General features: G+C 38.4%; 1 protein-coding gene across 5 annotated transcripts in view; it reads right to left on the reverse strand.

The window, feature by feature from the left end:
- Window positions 1–21,743, reverse strand: part of GLIS3 (GLIS family zinc finger 3) — a 506,081-nt gene that overhangs the window by 380,852 nt on the left and 103,486 nt on the right. The gene's annotated exons all lie outside the window — the stretch shown is intronic.

Raw genomic sequence — 21,743 nt, forward strand, 5'->3', positions numbered from 1 at the left:
TGATATACTTAAAGTGAGGATAGGGAAGAACCTACAACAAAGATTACTCTACCCGGCAAGGATCTCATTCAGATTCGATGGAGAAATCAAAAGCTTTACAGACCAGCAAAAGCTAAGAGAATTCAGCACCACCAAAGCAGCTCTACAACAAATGCTAAAGGAACTTCTCTAAGTGGGAAACACAAGGGAAGAAAAGGACCTACAAATATGAACCCAAAACAATTAAGAAAATGGTAATAGGAACATACATATAAATAATTACCTTAAACGTGAATGGATCAAATGCTCCAACCAAAAGACACAGGCTTGCTGAATGGATACAAAAACAAGACCTATATATATGCTGTCTACAAGAGACCCACATCAGACCTAGGGACACATACAGACTGAAAGTGAGGAGATGGAAAAAGATATTCCATGCAAATGGAAATCAAAAGAAAGCTGGAGTAGCAATACTCATATCAGATAAAATAGACTTTAAAATAAAGAATGTTACAAGAGACAAGGAAGGACATAACATAATGATCAAGGGATCAATCCAAGAAGAAGATATAACAATTATAAATATCTATGCACCCAACATAGGAACACCTCAATATATAAGGCAACTGCTAACAGCTATAAAAGAGGAAATCGACAGTAACACAATAATAGTTGGACTTTAACACCTCACTTACACCAATGGACAGATCATCCAAAATGAAAATAAATAAGGAAACAGAAGCTTTAAATGACACAATAGGCCAGATAGATTTCATTGATATTTAAAGGACATTCCATCCAAAAACATCAGATTACACTTTCTTCTCAAGTGTGCATGGAACATTCTCCAGGATAGACATCTTGGGTCACAAATCAAGCCTCAGTAAATTGAAGAAAACTGAAACCATATCATGCATCTTTTCTGACCACAATGCTATGAGATTAGAAATGAATTACAGGGAAAAAAACGTAAAAAACACAAACACATGGAGGCTAAACAATACGTTACTGAATAACCAAGAGATCACTGAAGAAATCAAAGAGGAAATCAAAAAATACCTAGAGACAAGTAACAATGAAAACACAACAATCCAAAACCTATGGGATGCAGCAAAAGCAGTACTAGGAGGGAAGTTTATAGCTATACAAGCTTACCTCAAGAAACAAGAAAAATCTCAAATAAACAATGTAACCTTACACCTAAAGGAACTAGAGAAAGAAGAACAAACAAAACTCAAAGTTAGCAGAAGGAAAGAAATCATAAAGATCAGAGCAGAAATGAATGAAATAGAAACAAAGAAAACAACAGCAAAGATCAATAAAACTAAAAGCTGGTTCTTTGAGAAGATAAACAAAATGGATACACCGTTAGCCAGACGCATCAAGAAAAAGAGGGAGAGGACTCAAATCAATAAAATTAGAAATGAAAAAGGAGAAGTTACAACAGACACCACAGAAATACAAAGCCTCCTAAGAGACTACTACAAGCAACTCTATGCCAGCGAAGTGGACAACCTGGAAGAAATGGACAAATTCTTAGAAAGGTATAACCTTCCAAGACTGAACCAGGAAGAAATAGAAAATATGAACAGAGCAATCACAAGTAATGAAATTCAAACTGTGATTAAAAATCTTCCAACAAACAAAAGTCCAGGACCAGATGGCTTCACAGGCGAATTCTACCAAACATTTAGAGAAGAGCTAACACCCATCCTTCTCAAACTCTTTCAAAAATTGCAGAGGAAGCAACACTCCCAAACTCATTCTATGAGGCCACCATCACCCTGATACCAAAACCAGACAAAGATACTACAAAAAAAGAAAATTACAGACCAGTATCACTGATGAATATAGATGCAAAAATCCTCAACAAAATACTAGCAAACAGAATCAACAACACATTAAAAGGATCATACACCATGATCAAGTGGGATTTATCCCAGGGATGCAAGGTTTCTTCAATATACACAAATCAATTATTGTGATACACCATATTAACAAACTGAAGAATAAAAACCATATGACCATCTCAATAGATGCAGAAAAAGCTTTTGAAAAATTTCAACACACATTTATGATAAAAACTCTCCAGAAAGTGGGCATAGAGGGAACCTACCTCAACATAATAAAGACAATATACAACAAACCCAAAGTAAACATCATTCTCAATGGTGAAAAACTGAAAGCATTTCCTCTAAGATCAGGAACAAGACAAGGATGTCCACTCTAGCCACTATTATTCAACATAGTTTTGGAAGTCTTAGCCACAGCAATCAGAGAAGAAAAGGAAATAAAAGGAATACAAATTGGAAAAGAAGAAGTAAAACTGTCACTGTTTGCAGATGACATGATACTATACATAGAGAATCCTAAAGATGCCATCAGAAAACTACTAGAGCTAATCAATGAATTTGGTAAAGTTGCAGGATACAAAAGTAATGCCCAGAAATCTCTTCCATTCCTATACATTAATCATGAAAAATCTGAAAGAGAAATTAAGGAAACACTCCCATTTACCTTTGCAACAAAAAGAATAAAATACCTAGGAATAAACTTACCTAGGGAGACAAAAGACCTGTATGCAGAAAACTATAAGACACTGATGAAATAAATTAAAGATGATACCAACAGATGGAGAAATATACCATGTTCTTGGATTGGAAGAATCAATATTGTGAAAATGACTATACTACCCAAAGCAATCTACAGATTCAATGCAATCCCCATCAAATTACCAATGGCATTTTTTATGGAACTAGAACAAAAAATCTTAAAAATCTGTATGGAGACACTAAAGACCCCGAATAGCCAAAGCAGTCCTGAGGGAAAAAAACGGAGCTGGAGGAATCAGACTCACTGACTTCAGACTATACTACAAAGCTACAGTAATCAAGACAATATGGTACTGGCACAAAAACAGAAACACAGGCCAATGGAACAAGATAGAAAGCCCAGAGATAAACCCATGCACTATGGTCAAGTAATCTATGACAAAGAAGGCAAGGATATACAGTGGAGAAAAGACAATCTCTTCAATAAGTGGGGCTGGGAAAACTGGACAGCTACATGTAAAAGAATGAAATTAGAACACTCCCTAACACCATACACAAAAATAAACTCAAAATGGATTAGAGACCTAAATATAAGACCAGACACTATAAAACTCTTAGAGGAAAACATAGGCAGAACACTCTTTGACATAAATCACAGCAAGATCTTTTTTGATCCACCTCCTAGAGTAATGGAAATAAAAACAAAAATAAACAAATGGGACCTAATGAAACATAAAAGCTTTTGCACAGCAAAGGAAACCATAAACAAGACAAAAAGACAACCCTCAGAATGGGAGAAAATATTTGCAAATGAATCAATGGACAAAGGATTAATCTCCAAAATATATAAACAGCTCATGCAGCTCAATATTGAAAAAACAAACAACCCAATCCAAAAATGGGCAGAAGACCTAAATAGACATTTCTCCAAAGAAGACATACAGATTGCTAACAAACACATGAAAGGATGCTCAACATCACTAATTATTAGAGAAATGCAAATCAAAACTACAATGAGGTATCACCTCACACCAGTTAGAATGGGCATCATCAGAAAATCTACAAACAACAAATGCTGGAGAGGGTGTGGAGAAAAGGGAACCCTCTTGCACTGTTGGTGGGAATGTCAATTGATACAGCCACTATGGAGAACAGTATGGAGGTTCCTTAAAAGCTAAAAAGAAAATTACCATATGATCCAGCAATCCCACTACTGGGCATATACCCAGAGAAAACCACAATTCAAAAAGACACATGCACCCCCATGTTCATTGCAGCACTATTTACAATAGCCAGGTCATGGAAGCAACCTAAATGCCCATTGACAGACGAATGGATAAAGAAGATGTGGTACATATATACAATGGAATATTGCTCAGCCATAAAAAGGAACGAAATTGGGTCATTTGTAGAGACGTGGATGGATCTAGAGACTGTCATACAGAGTGAAGTCAGGAAGAGAAAAACAAATACCGTATATTAACACATATATGTGGAACCTAGAAAAATGGTACAGATGAACCCGTTTGCAGGGCAGAAATAGAGACACAGATGTAGTGAACAAACGTATGGACACCAAGGGGGGAAAACCGTGGTGGGGTGGGGATGGTGGTGTGCTGAATTGAGAGATTGGGATTGACATGTATACACTGATGTGTATAAAATGGATGACTAATAAGAACCTGTAGTGTAAAAAAATAAATAAAATTAAATTAAAAAAAAAGAAAGAAAAAGGGAACAGCAAAATCTGTTAATACTGATATTTTTTCCCAGAATGAAGGATCTGACAGCAGTGTTCTGAAAGGGCAAAAAGGCAGATAGAAAGATTTAGGGTACTGGGTACTGGGTAGATGTAGATGGACTAAGGAGACTGAAAAGAAATGTCTCCTCCAGAGTTTTAGAACACATTCTGTGCTAGGCACCTTCTCTAGTCACAAATAATAAAAAGCTGGACCTCTGGCTACTGAAGACAAAGAACTGTAATTTTTATATATCCTCTGAGACACACAAAGTTCTTAACCATGTCAGTCCACAGGTCCTGAAAAACAGAAACTGCCATTTGTTGTTCTCTTGGAGTTGCCAGAATGATCTACCCATCTAGGACTATCCTCCTGATTCTTAGGATTATATCTACCCAAGTCTCCACAGTATTGGATAAGGAATAAATTTTCAAAGCACAAGTACTTTTCCCCTTACATAACTCGCATAATAAAGGAAGGAGGCCCAGAGTAAATAAAGCAATGGAATAAACACAGATTGAAGGTTTCTTTTACATTAATGCCATGCACTACATTAGGCACATTACCTGTCTTTTCCTGTTTTAATAACACCATAAAAGAGGTAGCATCACTCTCATTTGACAAATGAAAAAACTGAGGCTCGGAGACTTTCCACATTCAGTCAAAGTCACATGGATAGGAAGTGACATAGCCAAAACTGAAACGCAGGGCTTCTCATTTTTGTGAGCTAGAAGAAAGTGTCTTTAAGTTGCTAAACCCTAACTGAAGCCCCACATTGCCGTTATACTTTCCCAAACATAAACCCGGAATTCCTTGATGCTAACTCAAAAGACTCAGGGAGAAACTGTTGCCAGCAGAGAACTATGAGTGTGCCAAATGACAAATGACACGTGAAAATCTCTTCTGTTCACAAAACCAAAACAGCACAGTGGAAGGCAGGCTCTGGCCTTCTCCTCACTGCTGGGTTATATCAGAAAATAGCCGAAACCATGATTTTGGTGGCACTTTCAGTGGAATTATCAGGAAGAGAAAAAACGAATTCCTTCTCCTTTTATAAAAGGAATGCATACACACCACGGAAAACTGGGAAAATATTTTAAAAGCCAATAAAGAAATGAATAATCACTCGTAATCTCACTGCCCAGAGATAATCATTCCAGTCTATACTTTATATGAAGTTCTATTCATTTAACTGTATACTAAAATTATTTTAACACTTCTCAAGAAACTATTTGTAAACTTAGTTTTAATATTTCACCATCCAGACATTAAGAGTTTGCTTAACCGTTCCTTTACTGTGTGCATTTAGGGGGGAGATCATTGTTCACTATTAAAAAATAGTGAAAATGTTGCAAAGAACATTTCTATGCACACTTCTTCTACTATAATTCAAATTATTTTGTTAGCATCAATTTCTAAAAGTGTAAGGTTATTGGGCTATATGGGGGAACAACAGTCAACACCTTTAATCCCTGTATAGCATGGTTATCCCCCAGTCAGAATACATACACGGACCAGTCAGAAAGGATGTGGCTTGTGAACATCTGCTGGGCTGCACCAGTGTTCACCAGGTGATAATGTGAATGTATCTTAAATATTTTTCAAGCTCTCTACATAAATATGCCTCCCGCCGAATTTATACCCCCAAAACACATATCGGTAACACCAGTCTCAATGTGTTCTGCTTATCCACTAAGTATCATCTTAGCCAATTTGATAAGGGCAAAAAAAAAAAACAAAAAAACAAACACTGCTTTAATCTATACTCCCAAATTCAGTGAGGTTGAGCATTTTCTAAAAAGGCTTATTTCCTCTTTATGAGTGGTCTTTTCATGACTCTGTCTACTGGTTGGCAGTTTATGGCCTTGGTTCCCTTTCCATAAGGTACAGCAATATAACAAAACAAGATGTCTACAGACCAGAAGGCATATTCTAGACCTAGACATTGCCATTAACTAGTTGGAACACTTGGGACTAATCACTTCACGGAGACCAAACTCTTTCAAATTTTGGTTGACATGGTCAAGAGAATTTTACACAGAGCCCATTGTATAAAACAGATAAAAATGAAGGTGCTGAGACTGAAGCGAGGGACCTTACCTTCTTATGCATGGGCCCCTCATAGCTTCTGAAACACCTTGGAGGAACCCTAGGGCTCTGAAGAATAAAATAAAACACTACTGAGCATGTTTATTTCTAAGATCTCTTTGAGCTTCTACGAAACCAATCATTCCTAGGATGCAAAAGAAAGCTTTAAAAAACACACTAAGATTTGATGAGTTCAGAAAGCCAGCATCCCAGAGGCATAGTAACAAGCCTTCATATAGAAAGTATTCCTGGTGAATCTGAAGAGTTTTTTTTCTCTCCCTCTGAAAATGCAGTTGGTGCAGAGGGAAAAAAAGCAATACTGAATAAACTATATGACAGGAAAACAGGAGTATTCCAAATGCTGAATGTTTCCAGCAGATGTATCAGCCATTCTTCAGAATTCACTAATTCCCATCACAGCTTGGGTCCTGGATGAGACAAATCAATGTGAAATATTTCTTCCTCGATTCTTCCAGCTGAAGCTGAGAGTCAAAGAACATTGATTATCTCTATCTTCAGGGAAATATAGTGATTTATGGAGCAAAGCTAGCAATTACTGCATCCTTTCTCAAAAGCCTCACATTTCAGTACATCTTCCCATGGGACTTTCTTATTCTTAAAGATACATTCTTATTTCCAAGTGAACGAGAATGACTATGGTCTCATTGCATAATGAAAGAAGGGTAGGTGGACTGAACACTACGGGGTGCTGAGAAATATACCCCTACCCCCCAAATTCCAGTCCTCACAACCGACTTGCCACAGTGCCTGAGTACCTACTCACTCTTCTAAGTCACTTTTCTAAAAGATATCCTAACAACAACAACAAAATGGTGGCATAGGAGATAATAGGAATCATCATCACTTAAAAACAGTCTTTAGGTTGAGTAGAGATGAGAATCTTAAGGCAAAGAGACTGGAAAAGGAAGAGTTGGGGATCAGAGAGGAATACATAAAAAAATCTGGAGCTAGGAACATCCAGTGTCAAGATTACTGAAAACAAACAAAAAGCTATTGAGTGTTGTTGAATTTTGCCTAGGGTCTGTCCTACATATATCTGACATATTCCAAACTTGCACGTGCACATAATTTATGTCAAGGGAATCACAGTTTAACCATGATAAAATTAGGAAAATAAAAATCTAAACTTCCTGAAGAAATTCAGAAGGTCTGATACACCATTTTCTAGTGTACAGAATTATGCCTGATGTATATTGATTTATAGGAAGTCTTTCACCAAAGACATTTTACCCTTATCTAACCCCCATCAATTATCAATTAATAATACTTCTCAAAAGTTACTAAGAAAAGAAACAAACATCTTTGAGGGTAGGTAGCATAAACACCAGTTATTTAAATAAACTTAAGATTGAGGATGAGGTTTTACTATTTGGGTTTTTATTTTACAGTTTCTACCAACTTAAAAATAGATGTTTAAAGATAATATGAATTATTTAGGGCTGTAATTACCATGCTTTTTGTTATACAACTTGGCAAACAGCTACTCCGTAATCACAAGAAGTCACACTTCAATCTGAGTTATGGATGGTGCAATAATTCACACCTTGGACATTGTTTCGCCTCAGTAGCTTACTGCTTCATTAAAGATGTTTATATTTGGATAGTTTGCAAATGTTCAGTATGAAAGACAGAATCCAAATGTGTGAACCAGACAAGAGAAACTTAAGGGCAATTTGAAAGCACTGGGCTATTAATAACGAACAAGCCAAAAAGTTACTCTTCCTTTCACTGCTTAGAAGTCTGCCCTGGAGACGTGCATGTATTTTCTTTAAAGTCATTAAGACACTACCTAAAACAACATATCATCAAATCATAAAATATGTGCAGGTAGTCCCTAACTTTCAAAGGTGTTCTATCCTAAAATTCCCTTAGCTATATACATCCCTGTTTATCTGGGATAGTCCTGGGGTATTATTAACAGTGCCCCCTTCCGCTCTCAAGAGTGCTCAGTTTGGACGATAAATTATTTGAAAACCCTAGTTATTGTCTCTCTAGTTTTTAACCCAGGATGCAACCTCCCATAGAAAGAGAAGAAATATAAGCACTTTTAAAATCCTTCGTTTAAAATTAATTTCTAGGGGACTTCCCTGGTGGCGCAGTGGTTAAGAATCCGCCTGCCAATGCAGGGGACACGGGTTCGAGCCCTGGTCCGGGAAGATCCCACATGCCGCAGAGCAACTAAGCCCCTGCGCCACGACTACTGAGCCTGCACTGTAGAGCCCTCAAGCCACAACTACTGAGCCCGCGTGCCACAACTACTGAGCCCGGCTGTCATAACTACTGAAGCTCGGTGCACCTAGAGGCCATGCTCCGCAACAAGAGAAGCCACTGCAATGAGAAGCCCGCGCACCACAATGACAAGTAGCCCCCGCTCGCCGCAACTAGAGAAAGCCCGCCCAGAGCAATGAAGACCCAACGCAGCCAAAAATAAATAAATAATTTTAAAAATAAAATAAATTTCTAGCAAAAGAAATGAACTACCCGTGTAATAGAATTTTTATAAGAAAGTAGGCTTGAAATTCAAACTTGAATTTCTGCATGAGCCTGTGTCATCTACTTGGACCTGCAACAACATTCTTTTTGCCACTTGACAGATACCTGACTTAGAGTTTTATCCAGCTCCAAGTTACTAATGATTACCTATGTCAAGGCTGAGGTGGAAAGGGTCAGTGAGGGGCACAGACAGAGATCCTGGAACAGGGAACAGGATGGGGATCAGGGGCAGGGGGCATACCTAGGAGAGGATGGAGTCTGGGGAGAATTAGGGGCAAAGAGTTATGGGGCAGAGTCTCCTATCATCATGATTCCCAAAGCTACTTCAGTCCTAGGTCAGTGATAACCCCACCCTACCCAGATGTCTCCACCCTGCTCCCCCATATAGTCACAGGAAGCAGTATGACACAAGGAAACAGCATGAGGTTCAGCCTCTTCCTAGCTCAGTGGGCACACTCAGCATGTTCAGCTGCTCTTGGCCTCAGTTTCCTCGTCAACAATGAGGAAACCCTCACATAAATTTTTAGGGTTATTTTGGGACCAAATGAAAACATTCTTTGTGACTTACTGCCCAGTATCGTACATAGCTGGTGCTCATCAAATGTCAGGCCTGTCATCAGAAATCTTTTTGTGTTTTTCTGGAAACTTTCTGTTTCCAATTTTCATCAGGGGTACTTTCTTTTCAGCTTCATCAGAGAACACGACCCCTCCCCACCTTACATAACTTTTTCCTACTCTCCTTTCCCTAAGGCAAGTTAGTAGACTGTTAAAAAAAAAAGGCCATAAATTCCTCCTGTCTCTCACACAAAGCCTAGGGGTGGCAGGTGCCTGGAGGTAAAGAGCTAGTGAACAAAATCTCAAACTGGTTTTGTTCAGATTTACCCAAGCACAGGTGCTGGGGGAGGCGGGGAGTGGTGGCATCTCTTCTACTCCGTGTCTGCCACCATCTGCCTGGCTGTCCAGAATGCCACTCTCTATTTTGGAGGTAGGGGTTAAAGGGAATTACAAGTACCCTTAGATGTTGAAGCAGGTGTTCACCCCATGTAGGTAAAGATGAGCTGAGCAGTCTCCAGGCACAGGTCGGGGTCAGTCCTGAAAGGTGAGCAGATGCCTGGCAGTCACCCATTCTGGGCATGCTTTTGCCTGATTGAAATGAGAAGGGCTTTAGGCATAGCTCCTCTCCACAGGCATCATTCAGAAATGTTCTCTTGTGGATCTGTGGGTATTGATCAGGCCCTGTCTATCTCTTGGACACTGGGGCTAACCATAGACAGCACTTACTCCACGCAGACACCCTTTTTTCCTTTGTCCTCCATGATCCATGAGGCCTGCAGGCACCATCCTCAGGCCCACTGCAGCCATTTGGTTACTCTGCCTGCTCCTCCCTATCTCTCTGATCGCTGATGGATGACAGCTAGGTGCTCCAGCATGACTGTGCTCCACGACGTCTAGGCTGCTACTGCCAGGCTGTGCCTGAAGAACTGTACTGGACATTTGTCCTTTTTGCCTAACCACCATACAACTCTCCTTCCTATATTTGGAAAATTTCCCACTAAGCAGAGCCTTCCTTACCTATGGAAACAAAAAGTGCCATACAGTTTCCCAGGCACATGGAGGTAACTTTGCCATTCCCCCCACCAAGAGGTAAAGTCTATGTACTCCTTGAATCTGTGCTTGGCTATGTGACTTGCTTTGGCCAATGATGCGTTCACAAATGTGACACAAGCAGAGACTTGAAAAGTACTTGAGCATTGAAGCTTATTGCTGCTGGGAACCCTGTGATCACTGTGTGAAGAAGTCTGGGTTAGCATCCTTGAGATCAAGAGGCCACATGGAGAGACAGTCTGTCACAATATTCTCAGCTAAGGGCCCATATAAGTGAGTGAGGAATCCTAGGTCATCAAGCCCCAGCTGAGCCAGTCCAGACTAGAGGAATCACTCTGCCAATCCACAGACTTGTGAAACGTAATAAACATGTACTGTTTTAGGCAACTAAATTTTAGAGTGGTTTGTTACATTGCAATAGGTAAGTGAGAAAGCAAGTATAGCTCTTCCAAGATACATATGTATCCATTCTTTAAGTACATATATGATGAGCTTTTATGTGCCAATGGGAAGATAGAAAGGGAATAAAAATTTTCCAGTGATGAAACTTTTGTCCCTTTAGGTTTATTAATATGGTTGTTCATTTTGATCAGAGTTATCAAATTGGTACCATCTGGCTGAATTCTGTAGACAAAGAGCACAGAATGTTGAAAATTTTTTTTGAAATGTGAGTCCCTTTACATGGGGCATGTACTCTTCAGTTCAGCCACATTTCTCACCACTTTATAAAGTCCACACCTCCTAGAACCATTTAACTCACCTGACTGGCTCTAGAGACATCTGATTTCCCCCCAGTTTTGACCATTTGCAGTGATAAGTTACAGGGCACCAGGTATAGAAAACTTGAACCTCCTCTACTGATAGGAATATTTTATTATCAGTGAGAGGACAAAGCAGAGATATGAACTGAAAAGTGGATTAAAACTGGGGGAGGTGATGAGAAGGCATAAAGACTTGGGAGTAGAACCAACAACATCTTGGAGAATGTTCACAACCTACAAGACCTCATTCTTCATCTTCATCTTTTATGTGGGCAAATTTTCCATGAGTCATGGTTCCCCCAGTGAAGAAATAAAAAACAAGAAAATATGTTGAATCATTTATCTATTCCTGCATAACAAATTACTCCAAAACTTAATAGCTTAAGACCACAATAAACATTCATTATTTTTCAGGTTGTGTGGGTCAGAAATTTGGAAGTATCTCAGCTAAGCAGTTCTGATTTGAGGTCTCTCATGAGGCTGCAGTCATATGTCACTGGGGCTGCAATTACTGAAAGACTCGTCTGACCTGTATCTGCTTCTAGGGTGACTCACTCACATGGCTGGCAAGCTGGCACTGGCTGTTAGGAAGAGGGCACAGTTTTCGTTTGTTTTTATTTATTTATTTTTGGCTGCATCTTCGCTGCTGCATGTGGCTTTCCCTAGTTGCGGCGAGCAGGGGTTACCCTTCGTTGCGGTGCACGGGCTTCTCATTGTGGTGGCTTCTCTTGCTGCAGAGCATGGGCTCTAGGCCCGCAGGCTTCAGTTGCTGTGGCTCGCGGGCTCTAGGCGCAGGCTCAGTAGTTGTGGTGCATGGGCTTAATTGCTCCATGGCATGTGGGATCTTCCTGGACCAGGGCTTGAACCCGTGTCCCCTGCATTGGCAGGCGGATTCTTAACCACTGCACCACCAGGGAAGTCTCGAGGTCACAGTTCTCCACATGAGCTTCTCCACAGCGCTGCTTCAGTGTCCTTACAACATGATGGCTTCCCTCAGAGCGAGGGATTCAAAAGACCAAGACAGAAGGTTCTTGGTCTTTTTTTATGACCTCGCTTCAAAAGTCACATACCTTCTGCAATATTTTATTCGTCACATAGGCCAGCCCTGATTCAATATGGGAGGGGACTATACAGGGTATAACCAGCAGGAAAGTGGATCACTGGATGCTATCTCACAGACTGGTCACCACTAGTGTCTTGAAAAAGCAATAGTAATGATGAATAGGATCACTCAAGGGTGTTCAATAAATTGCCACCATTTTTTGAACACATACTATATATAAAAGCATCATTCTAAATGTTTTATAACTGTCATCTCATCTGACTCTCCCAACAATTCCTAGTTTACAAATAAGGGAAATGAGCAGCAGAGATTAATGTAATTCACCAAGCGCCACACAAGAGCTAGTAAACGGCACTCAGTCTCTCTCATTCTAATGCCCTTTCTCAATCCCAGTGAGGGACAGTTATGTGTGGCTGGCACAGATAGTGGTCAGGCCAGTGTGCTGTCTGGAAGGCATTTCCCATGGTGCTATTTGGCCTGGAGAGGCTTGGAGAGACAGCTGAGTATCTTTTGGTTGTTAAGGCACTGCCAAGTGAAAGACTAGTACATGACTTCCATGTTACTTCTGAGATACAAAGCTGAAACCAGGTGGTAGATGTCTTAGGCACAAAAATTTAAATTCAACATAGAACTTTAAGGAAAAATTCAATGAGTGTTGGGGGTCACTTCAACCAGGAGAGTCCAGGGTTCTGTGAAAGCAACACCAACCATATATAGCTCAGAAGTTCTGCAAGGAGCCCACATTTCTACATCCAGAGGTTACCATGCCACTCACTGTTGATTTGATAGATTTCCTAAGCAAAGATTCTATGTCTTTTTTATTAACTTAATTAGCCTCATTTTCATTAACTTAATCTAGCTTCATTACATGGTCTAGCACACTGTACTGGAGAAAAGTCTATGAATCTTCATCTTCCTGACTCCTTTACTCCAAGCTGTGTGACTTTATAAAGCCCCTCTACCAGGTTAGACGGCACTTTCTTCGTTTGTACAATAAGAGCACTAATTAGATTTATTTCTAAGTTGGATCTTTCAGATCCAACTCTTTCTTATTGTGTTATCTTTTAAAAAAATGTTTTAAATAATAACACTTCCTAAATCACTTTCAATTCGACTAGCTTTACATGCCAACTGATTAAGGAATTCCTTCTATTTCTTCCTGCCTTGTCAGGATCCTGACAATTATTTTGGATCTTTTATAGGTTAGTTGTTTTAGCCCTTCAGGTCCTTGAGGGCAGAGAACTGCAGATAATTCTTCTAACATACTGCTCCTGCCTAGCATAGTAGGCAGTTTAATTAAACTACATAGTTAAATCAGTGAAATTCCAATTTAAATTCATATTAAAAAATTCAATACCTTTTATTTTTATTGCCACAGGAAATCAATGGGGAACACAAAAAGATTGACTTTCTGGTTATTAAAAAAAAAAAAAAAAAGCCCTGGAAAAAAATTTAACTCAGGCCATTTATATTGAAAACACCAATTAACAGGATATAATATTTACATATAATTAATCACGTATTCCAAACCAAAGTATGAGTGATTACAGCCAACGCTTGATTATCTTTGGCAATGTGGGAGGGCATGGATTAAAAGCAAATTTGTGGATAAACACTGTCTAATCTAAATCTAATCTAAATTCAACAATAGGGAGTCCTTATATTCTTGTCTGAAGATATGCGATAGCACAAGCATGTTGTTCAGGAGAAAACTTGATAAAAAGTTTATTTCATTCATAAAATGAAATACTACACAGCAGTCGAATAGAATAACAGATATAATAATATAAAGATAAACTTATTTTTCTTAGCAGCTGTATTAGAATACCCCCACCCCAAAGACAGAGACTTGCTTTTTTGTTGGGTGGATAAGCCTCCTTGGTGGGTATCTGAAACTGAGGGGCCACTAGAATCTAGGACTGAGAGACACAGATAGAACAATTCTCCACTAAGTATGATCAATAATTTATTTGCTAGAGAGAAGACGGGGGGACAAAGGAGGAGAGGGGAGAAGGGGAAGGGAAGGGGTGGGAAGAAGAGGGGAGAAGAACAACCCAGGTTGGCATTGAATGCAGGGGAAAATTTCCAGGGACGGGCAAGCCCCTGGTTGGAGGAGAAGCCTGGAGAGACAGCAGAGCTCTCTGTTGTGGGTACTAACTCCCCGTAGAATCTCTGATAGGGACTATAGCACTTTCACTGCTTTTAAGAAAATGGATTATTTGGGGGTGTGGCATGGAATGTGGGAGGGACTGAAGTTGTACATCAATATTGCATATCAGAAAAATAGAATTCTATACAAAAGCATTAAACATATGGGTTACAGTTATAGCCACAACTACTGACATAAAAAGATATCCAAGGTGTACTTTTTCCAAAACAACTTTATTATTTACATACCAAAAAATGTACTCATTTTAAGTGTACAACTCAATGAATTTTAGTAAATTTACCAAGTTGTGTAATGATCATCATAATCTAGAATTAGAACATTGCCATCATCCCAGTAATATTCATGGTGCCTGTATACAGTTAATCCCTGTTCCCACCCCCAACCCTAGCCAACCACTAATCAACTTTCTGTCTCTACTGACTTGACTCTTTGAGCATTTAATTCAACTGGAATCACAATGTGTGGTCATTTGTGCCTGACTTCTTACACTTAGAATAATGTCTTTGAGGTTTATCTATATCATAGCACATTTCAGAATTCACTCATTTTTATTGCTCAATAATATTCCATTCTATGGATACACCACATATTGCTTATCCAGTCTCCAGTTGATAGACATCTGGGTTGCTTCTACTTTTCAGCTATTATGAATAATGTTTCTATGAATGTTAACATGCAAATCTGTGCGTTGACACAACAACATAGACTTTTATGTGGGGGGCAGTGGGGGAGATGTAGAATAGCATCACTTCCAAGAGCTTCATGTTTTATCATATCAATAATTAGGATCAATCATTTATATATCAGTCAAAGTCTCAAGAGGAAACAGATGGCATGCTCAAATTAGGATAATTTGAGGAAGGTATATGAAACGGATTAAATATAAAGGTAAAGGTAGGGCTGAGGCAGGGGAGTAGATAAGAGAAGAAAGTGCCGCCTTCAGAAGAAAGTGTCCTTCTATCAAGGAGCACACTCGGCACAAGGTCCCCTGGAACAGTTTTAGGAATAAATCCTCCTTCCTCACTCTTCTCCTTCCCTCTCGTCTCCTGCAGAGGTTCCCAATTGGCCAGACCCAACTGGAAGCCAGAGGGCAAGGGAGGCCATTGACATGGTCCATACAGATCAGTCAGTCTTCCAGAACAGAGAACAGTGTGGAGAAGGGTGGAGAATGGATATGGAAGAGCAATCAACATATATATATCTGGCACTGTTTAAATTGGCAAAGTTTTCCTTTTTTAGTGATACACAAAGTAATGGTACATCTTTAATTGAGAATTTTAGATTTTATGAAATAAGATATGATCCCAATTTTGTAAAAATCATTATTAATAATATGTTCATATACACATGAACTATCTGGATGTATATACCTCATCTGCAATGGGGGAGTTTAAGAGTAAATTTACTTGTCTAAATTAAGAATTTCTATAATGTCAGGATTTTTTACAATGAGTGTATTCTATTACCAAGACTTAGATCATCATGGTTTCTGAATACCAAGCCTTGCTCTTGCTCTTCAAACTTCCTTTCATTCCTACTAACTCCACTTTGTCCTTCCAAACCCTTTTCCCTAAATGATGCAGAGCTGGCCTTCTGCCTTAGATTTAGAAAGCATTTTGATAAATACATATCAAATAGAGGAAAGATTTAGTAAACAACTCAATTAATAAATGAAAGTGACTTGAAGCTAATGATCTTATCACTGATCCCACAAGTGCCTACCTGACCTCTTAGCCAAGATACAAGGAGATCAAACACCACAAGTAAAATACTGATAAGCCGGAGAGAAAAACAAGAAGAAAAAGAGAACAAAAGAGAAAATAATTCTAAAGCAAGAAAAAAAGCAAGGATAAGATAACATGAAATTTTGCTGAACGAGGTTAGAAGTAAATGGTTAAGAAGACTTTTTTTTTTTTTGGCCTCTAAAATGTGTCTATGTATCATTTACATTCGAGTCAAAAATTGAACATAATCTTTTCTGATGAGCCCAAAAGAAGTTCTAATGATTAACATTTATCATAGCAAAGAAAACTGTAAGTTTTGAAGTGATAATGAGAAGAGTAAAAAAATTGATGTTCTTGAAAACATTGTTTCCCGTAGAATTTTTCTATGGGAAAAAGGTAGGAGGTAGAATTTTTCTACCATCTTTTCTACACTAAGCCTTTACCAGCATTCAGTTTTGTTTTATTTATAGTATTACAAAATGCCACCTTTTAACATTCTTGAGATGAAATGTGGGCTTATAATATTTTAATAGAATTTAAACCATGGCATCTCAGTTATTATTTTCTAAGTTTTTAAAATTTCAGCTCCACAGTTCAGTGACATGATGCATCATATAATCCTCTGTGGAGTAGGGCTAACAGTTAGGCATAATTTACAACATCATTTATATGGGAAAATGCATTCCAAGTTCTGAACAACCAACTTACAAACAAACTTTTGGAACCCAACCCATTCCTATGTTAAGAACTGCCTGTACTGGTCTCAGCCTATGAACTCACCAACACTTTGGTCAGGGTTGTTAGCAAAATAGAAAATTTGCCTCATTTAACTATTCCATTCCACTTATTCATTTGTCCATTCATTCATGCATGCATGCATTCAGCAAATATTTACTGAGTACCTACTTTAGCAGGGCACTGGGCTAGAAGTGAGATAATGGGGACACAAAGTAGAGTAATAAATGGTCCTGCCAGCAGGAAACCTGTTAGTGGAGCAAACAATGCAACAATTCGAATACATTGTGAAGAAAAAAGAAAAGAAGGAAGGAAGAAAAGAAGGAAGGAAGGAAGGGAGAAAGGAAGAAGGGAAGACTTCCAAGAACAGCAGTCAAGGCCTAAGAAAAAAAAAAAGTTCAGTGTGGGCAGGGAACTGCAAGGAAGTCAGCATTCTGAATTGTGCAGTCCACGACTAGAACTGGCAAGATATAAGGCTGGAGCTCTGATCATGAAGGAATTAACAGACCATTTCAAGGAAGATAGACCTTATTCTGTTATCTCATGGTGGCAGAACTTTGATGATGGACTTAAGGGTGCAAATGAAATGTTCAGATTTATATTTTGGTTATCTCATTCTGGTAACCCTGTAAAACTTGGGTCAGCAAACTGCAGCCTGCAAGACTTTTGTATGATCTGTGTGCTAAGAAGAGCTTTTACATTTTTAAGGTTTTTAAAAAGTCAAAACAAGAAAAATATCTTGTAACACATGAAAATTATATGAAATTCAAATTTCCCTGTCTATAAATAAAGTTTTATTGGAACACAGCCACAATCATCCATTTACGTAGTATCAATGACTGTTATTGCAAAGATGAGTTAAGTAGTTGGAAGAGACCATACGGCCTGAAAAGCCTATAATATTTACTATCTGGCCCTTTACAGAGAAGTTTGCTGACCCCTGGTATAGAACGTGGGTAAAAGAAGGAAGACCAGTTGAAAAATGACATGGGGTTGAATTAGGGTAAGCGGTAATAGGGATAAAGAGGGTAGGGCAATTTCACGACATATAGTATCAAATCAGCAAAGTGTGTGAATGAAATCAAAGGTCATGTCAGGTATCACTTATGAACATAGATGCAAAAATCCTCAACAAAATACTAACAAATACAATCCAACAGCACATTAAAAGGATCATACACCATGATCAAGTGGGGTTTATCCCAGGAATGCACGGATTCTTCAATATACACAAATCAATGTGATACACCATATTAACAAATTGAAGGATAAAAACGATATGATAATCTCAATAGATGCAGAAAAAGCTTTTCACAAAATTCAACACCCATTTATGATAAAAACTATCCAGAAAGTAGGCATAGAGGGAATTTATCTCAACATAATAAAGGCCATATATGACAAGCCCACAGCCAACATTGTCCTCAATGGTGAAAAACTGAAACCATTTCCACTAAGATCAGGAACAAGACAAGGTTGCCCACTCTCACCACTATTATTCAACATAGTTTTGGAAGTTTTAGCCACAGCAGTCAGAGAAGAAAAAGAAATAAAAGGAATCCAAATTGGAAAAGAAGAAGTAAAACTGTCACTGTTTGCAGATGACATGATACTATACATAGAGAATCCTAAAGATGCTACCAGAAAACTACTAGAGCTAATCAACGAACTTGATAAAGTAGCAGGATACAAAATTAACACATAGAAATCTCTTGCATTCCTATACACTAACAACGAAAGGTCACGTCAGGGATAGTCTCAGGTTTCTGTTTTGAACAACTAGGGAGGGTGGTGGTGTCTCCACCTGAGCTAGAGAATGCAGGAGGGATGCTGGAAGGATGAGGTGCCCTTGAAAACATTTCTGTGGAGTTGTCTTGGAGGCAATTGGATACACATGAGCTAGAAATGTAAGCTGCAATGAACTCTCATCCATTTCACCTCTGTACATTGTACTCTAAAATCCATAAATCACTTTTCATATGCCAAATATGGATTTTGTTTCCTCAGCTGAAGAATAAATATTTTGAGCAATCACGTGGTGACAATACTTATCAGCCAGATGTTCAGTTCTGGTAGTAGCAACAATGTTTTCACTCAACAATGTTTGTGTAATTTTTTGGCTACTAGGGTTTATTACATTTTGGGCTTACTGTTTTATTAATCCAAAAAAAAGAGGTAAAAAGAAAAAGAAAATTGAAGTCTGACACTACTGATATAAAAGTCAGAAATTACTGTGTACAGATAGTCATTGGATCTAAGTTGATGAAAGCATGATCCATTATGACGGAAAAGCACTAAATTAAAGAATATAGGTACACATTTTTGGAAATATCTTCTGGTTGATGATACTGTTTAAAAGGAGAAGTATAATTAGGTGTTTTATTACCATTTTTTCAGCACACATTCCAATGTCTTCTAGAATATATTTGAGTTTTGTACGTGTAACCATCTGACACATTTTCAGGAACTCATTATATCTGAGAGTAGGAGACTCCTTTCATTAATCTGGGAGCAGAAGCTGAGAAGATACAGAATATGAAAGCAAAAGGAGCAAGAAGAAAGGGTTGAATCCTGAAGAAACCAGTGTTTACTGATGAGCAGAGTAAGAGGAGCCATCAAAGAGAACTTAAGTAAGAAAGCCTAAGAAATGTGAAGAGAACCAAGAAAGTAGAGAGATCATGATAGAAGAGAATTGATACCAAGGGAGTCGAGTTTCAAGAAGGAAGGTTATGACATTTCAGAGATAGCACCCACTGTTGTCACTGCCCAAAACCCTCTTCTCTCATTTTGTTAAAAGCACCCCAATTTTGCCTTGGGAATGACTCTTTCCCCACTTTTAGTCATGTGATCTGGATTTACTGATGCCATGCTTAGCTCCAAAGATGAGCCATGACTGGCTTCGGTCAATCCCCATTTCAAAACCCCTGGCCAGAGTGACTGATTGGTTCAGGGATGGGCAGGAATCCAAGCAGAGATAATGGGATGCAAGGAGATTATTTGCTGGGGATTCTGAGAAAAAAAAGACATTTCCTATGTCTTTTTCCTGTAAGGTTTTTAATGTGAGGATATGATATCTGGAATTGCTTGCAACTTATGTCGCTATAAGAGGGGAAAGGCTAGAGCTGGGATGTGGAAAGATAAGTAAGTGACACTGAAGAGCCAAAGAATGAAGACTTTACATGGAAGGCAAAGCAAAGACATTGAGAGGACCCAGGTCCTTGGTGAATCATTTCAGGCACCGGATTAAGCCTCACCTAAGGCCACCACTCACTTCAGGATTTTAATTTACATGAGCCAAGAATTCTCCATTATGTTTAAGCCAGTTAGAGTTGGTTCAACAAAGCAAGACAAAGAATCCCAGCTGATACAAGGGGTCACCAGTGACCTGAAGCAAAGCAGTTTCAATCGATTGGTAGATACATTAAATGCGGTTGATTTCTCCTTAAAGAAATTTGAATGAAAGGGAAAAAATTTAGGCAGCACCCAAAGAAGGATCAGCTGTGGTCAAAAGAGGATTTTTTAGTTTTTTGTTTGGTTGGTTTTGTTTTGTTTTGCTTTGTTTTAATGCTCATTTTTTGTGTGCTTGCTTGCTTGTTTGTTGCAATATGCAAGACACCTGAATCTAACTTGAAAACTGATAGTTAGGATTTAGAACAAAGGAGAGTTGAAGGTCTAGAAGAGAAAGTGAATAACTAGTACAAGATGCTTCCACTCTAAAATTATGAAGGGAAAGTCTATCTGCTCTCTTGTCACTAAACCTAAGGAAATCTATAACAGAACTGTCTGGAAAGAAGATCTTAAAAGTGTTCAAGGGGATTTGAAAATTAGTTTTATTTCCTATACTTTCACCAAAGGCATTAAAAAAAAATCAAAGTTTTTTATTCTGGAAAGAAGAAAGTTTCGGGAGGCCATAATGAGAGTCTTCCAAAAATTTACAAAAAGACTGACTTAAGGTCTCATTCACCAGTTGGTGTTTTTAAGCAGGATATTTAAAGAGAAAAAATTATGCATATGAAAGTGGAAATAAGATGTCCACCTAGAGGAGTACATTTGCATTTTTGGATACTTTCAAATAAAGCGTTATTAACTAACCAAACAAACAAACAAAAAAAACAAATTAAAAAAAGACGTCACTCACTAAATTTCAGTACACAAAGACTAGCTGGTATCCCCTAACCTTAAAAGAAGTTTATTTTCTACATATGAAAATTACTATTTCCAACGGAAAGCTATGATAATGTAAAACTCAGAATGCCTACCAGTCGAAAATGCAGGCATAGCTTTATGAACTGCTTAGGAAAACCTCAAATAGTATATACACTTTAGACATTTAAAGAAACCTCCATATTCCCTAACCTTTGAGCTCACTGAAATAACAAAATACTTTATAATCTCTCCCATAGCATGTTGCTGGGCTGGAAGAACCATGGGTCTCACACCTCAAATTCTCAGGTCTAATGAGGAGTCTGAACCATCCATAAATGAAATGATATATCTGTGAAAAATGCAGAATTGTGGCAACTGCCTGAATGAACATCTTTGATAGATATGAACGTAAATTGGGTCAATTTACGCCAAAGCTGAACTGTTTTAATAGTCTATTGAAATTTGACCTGTCAAATCTGGGTACAATTGAGAGATTAACATAGCTTTCACATTTTAAAGTAGATACTTGGCATATTGCACTGGGAGGAAGCAGGGAGGGACTAAATCCTTGATACCGACAAACAACAACTTTAACATTCTTATTTGGACACTCATGTCCACAGAAACCAAATACATTTTTTGTGTGGAGCCAGAGGGGCTAGAA

The sequence above is a fragment of the Eubalaena glacialis genome, chromosome 9 (assembly GCF_028564815.1).
Source record: "Eubalaena glacialis isolate mEubGla1 chromosome 9, mEubGla1.1.hap2.+ XY, whole genome shotgun sequence".
In the NCBI taxonomy this organism is placed as follows: Eukaryota; Metazoa; Chordata; class Mammalia; order Artiodactyla; family Balaenidae; genus Eubalaena; species Eubalaena glacialis.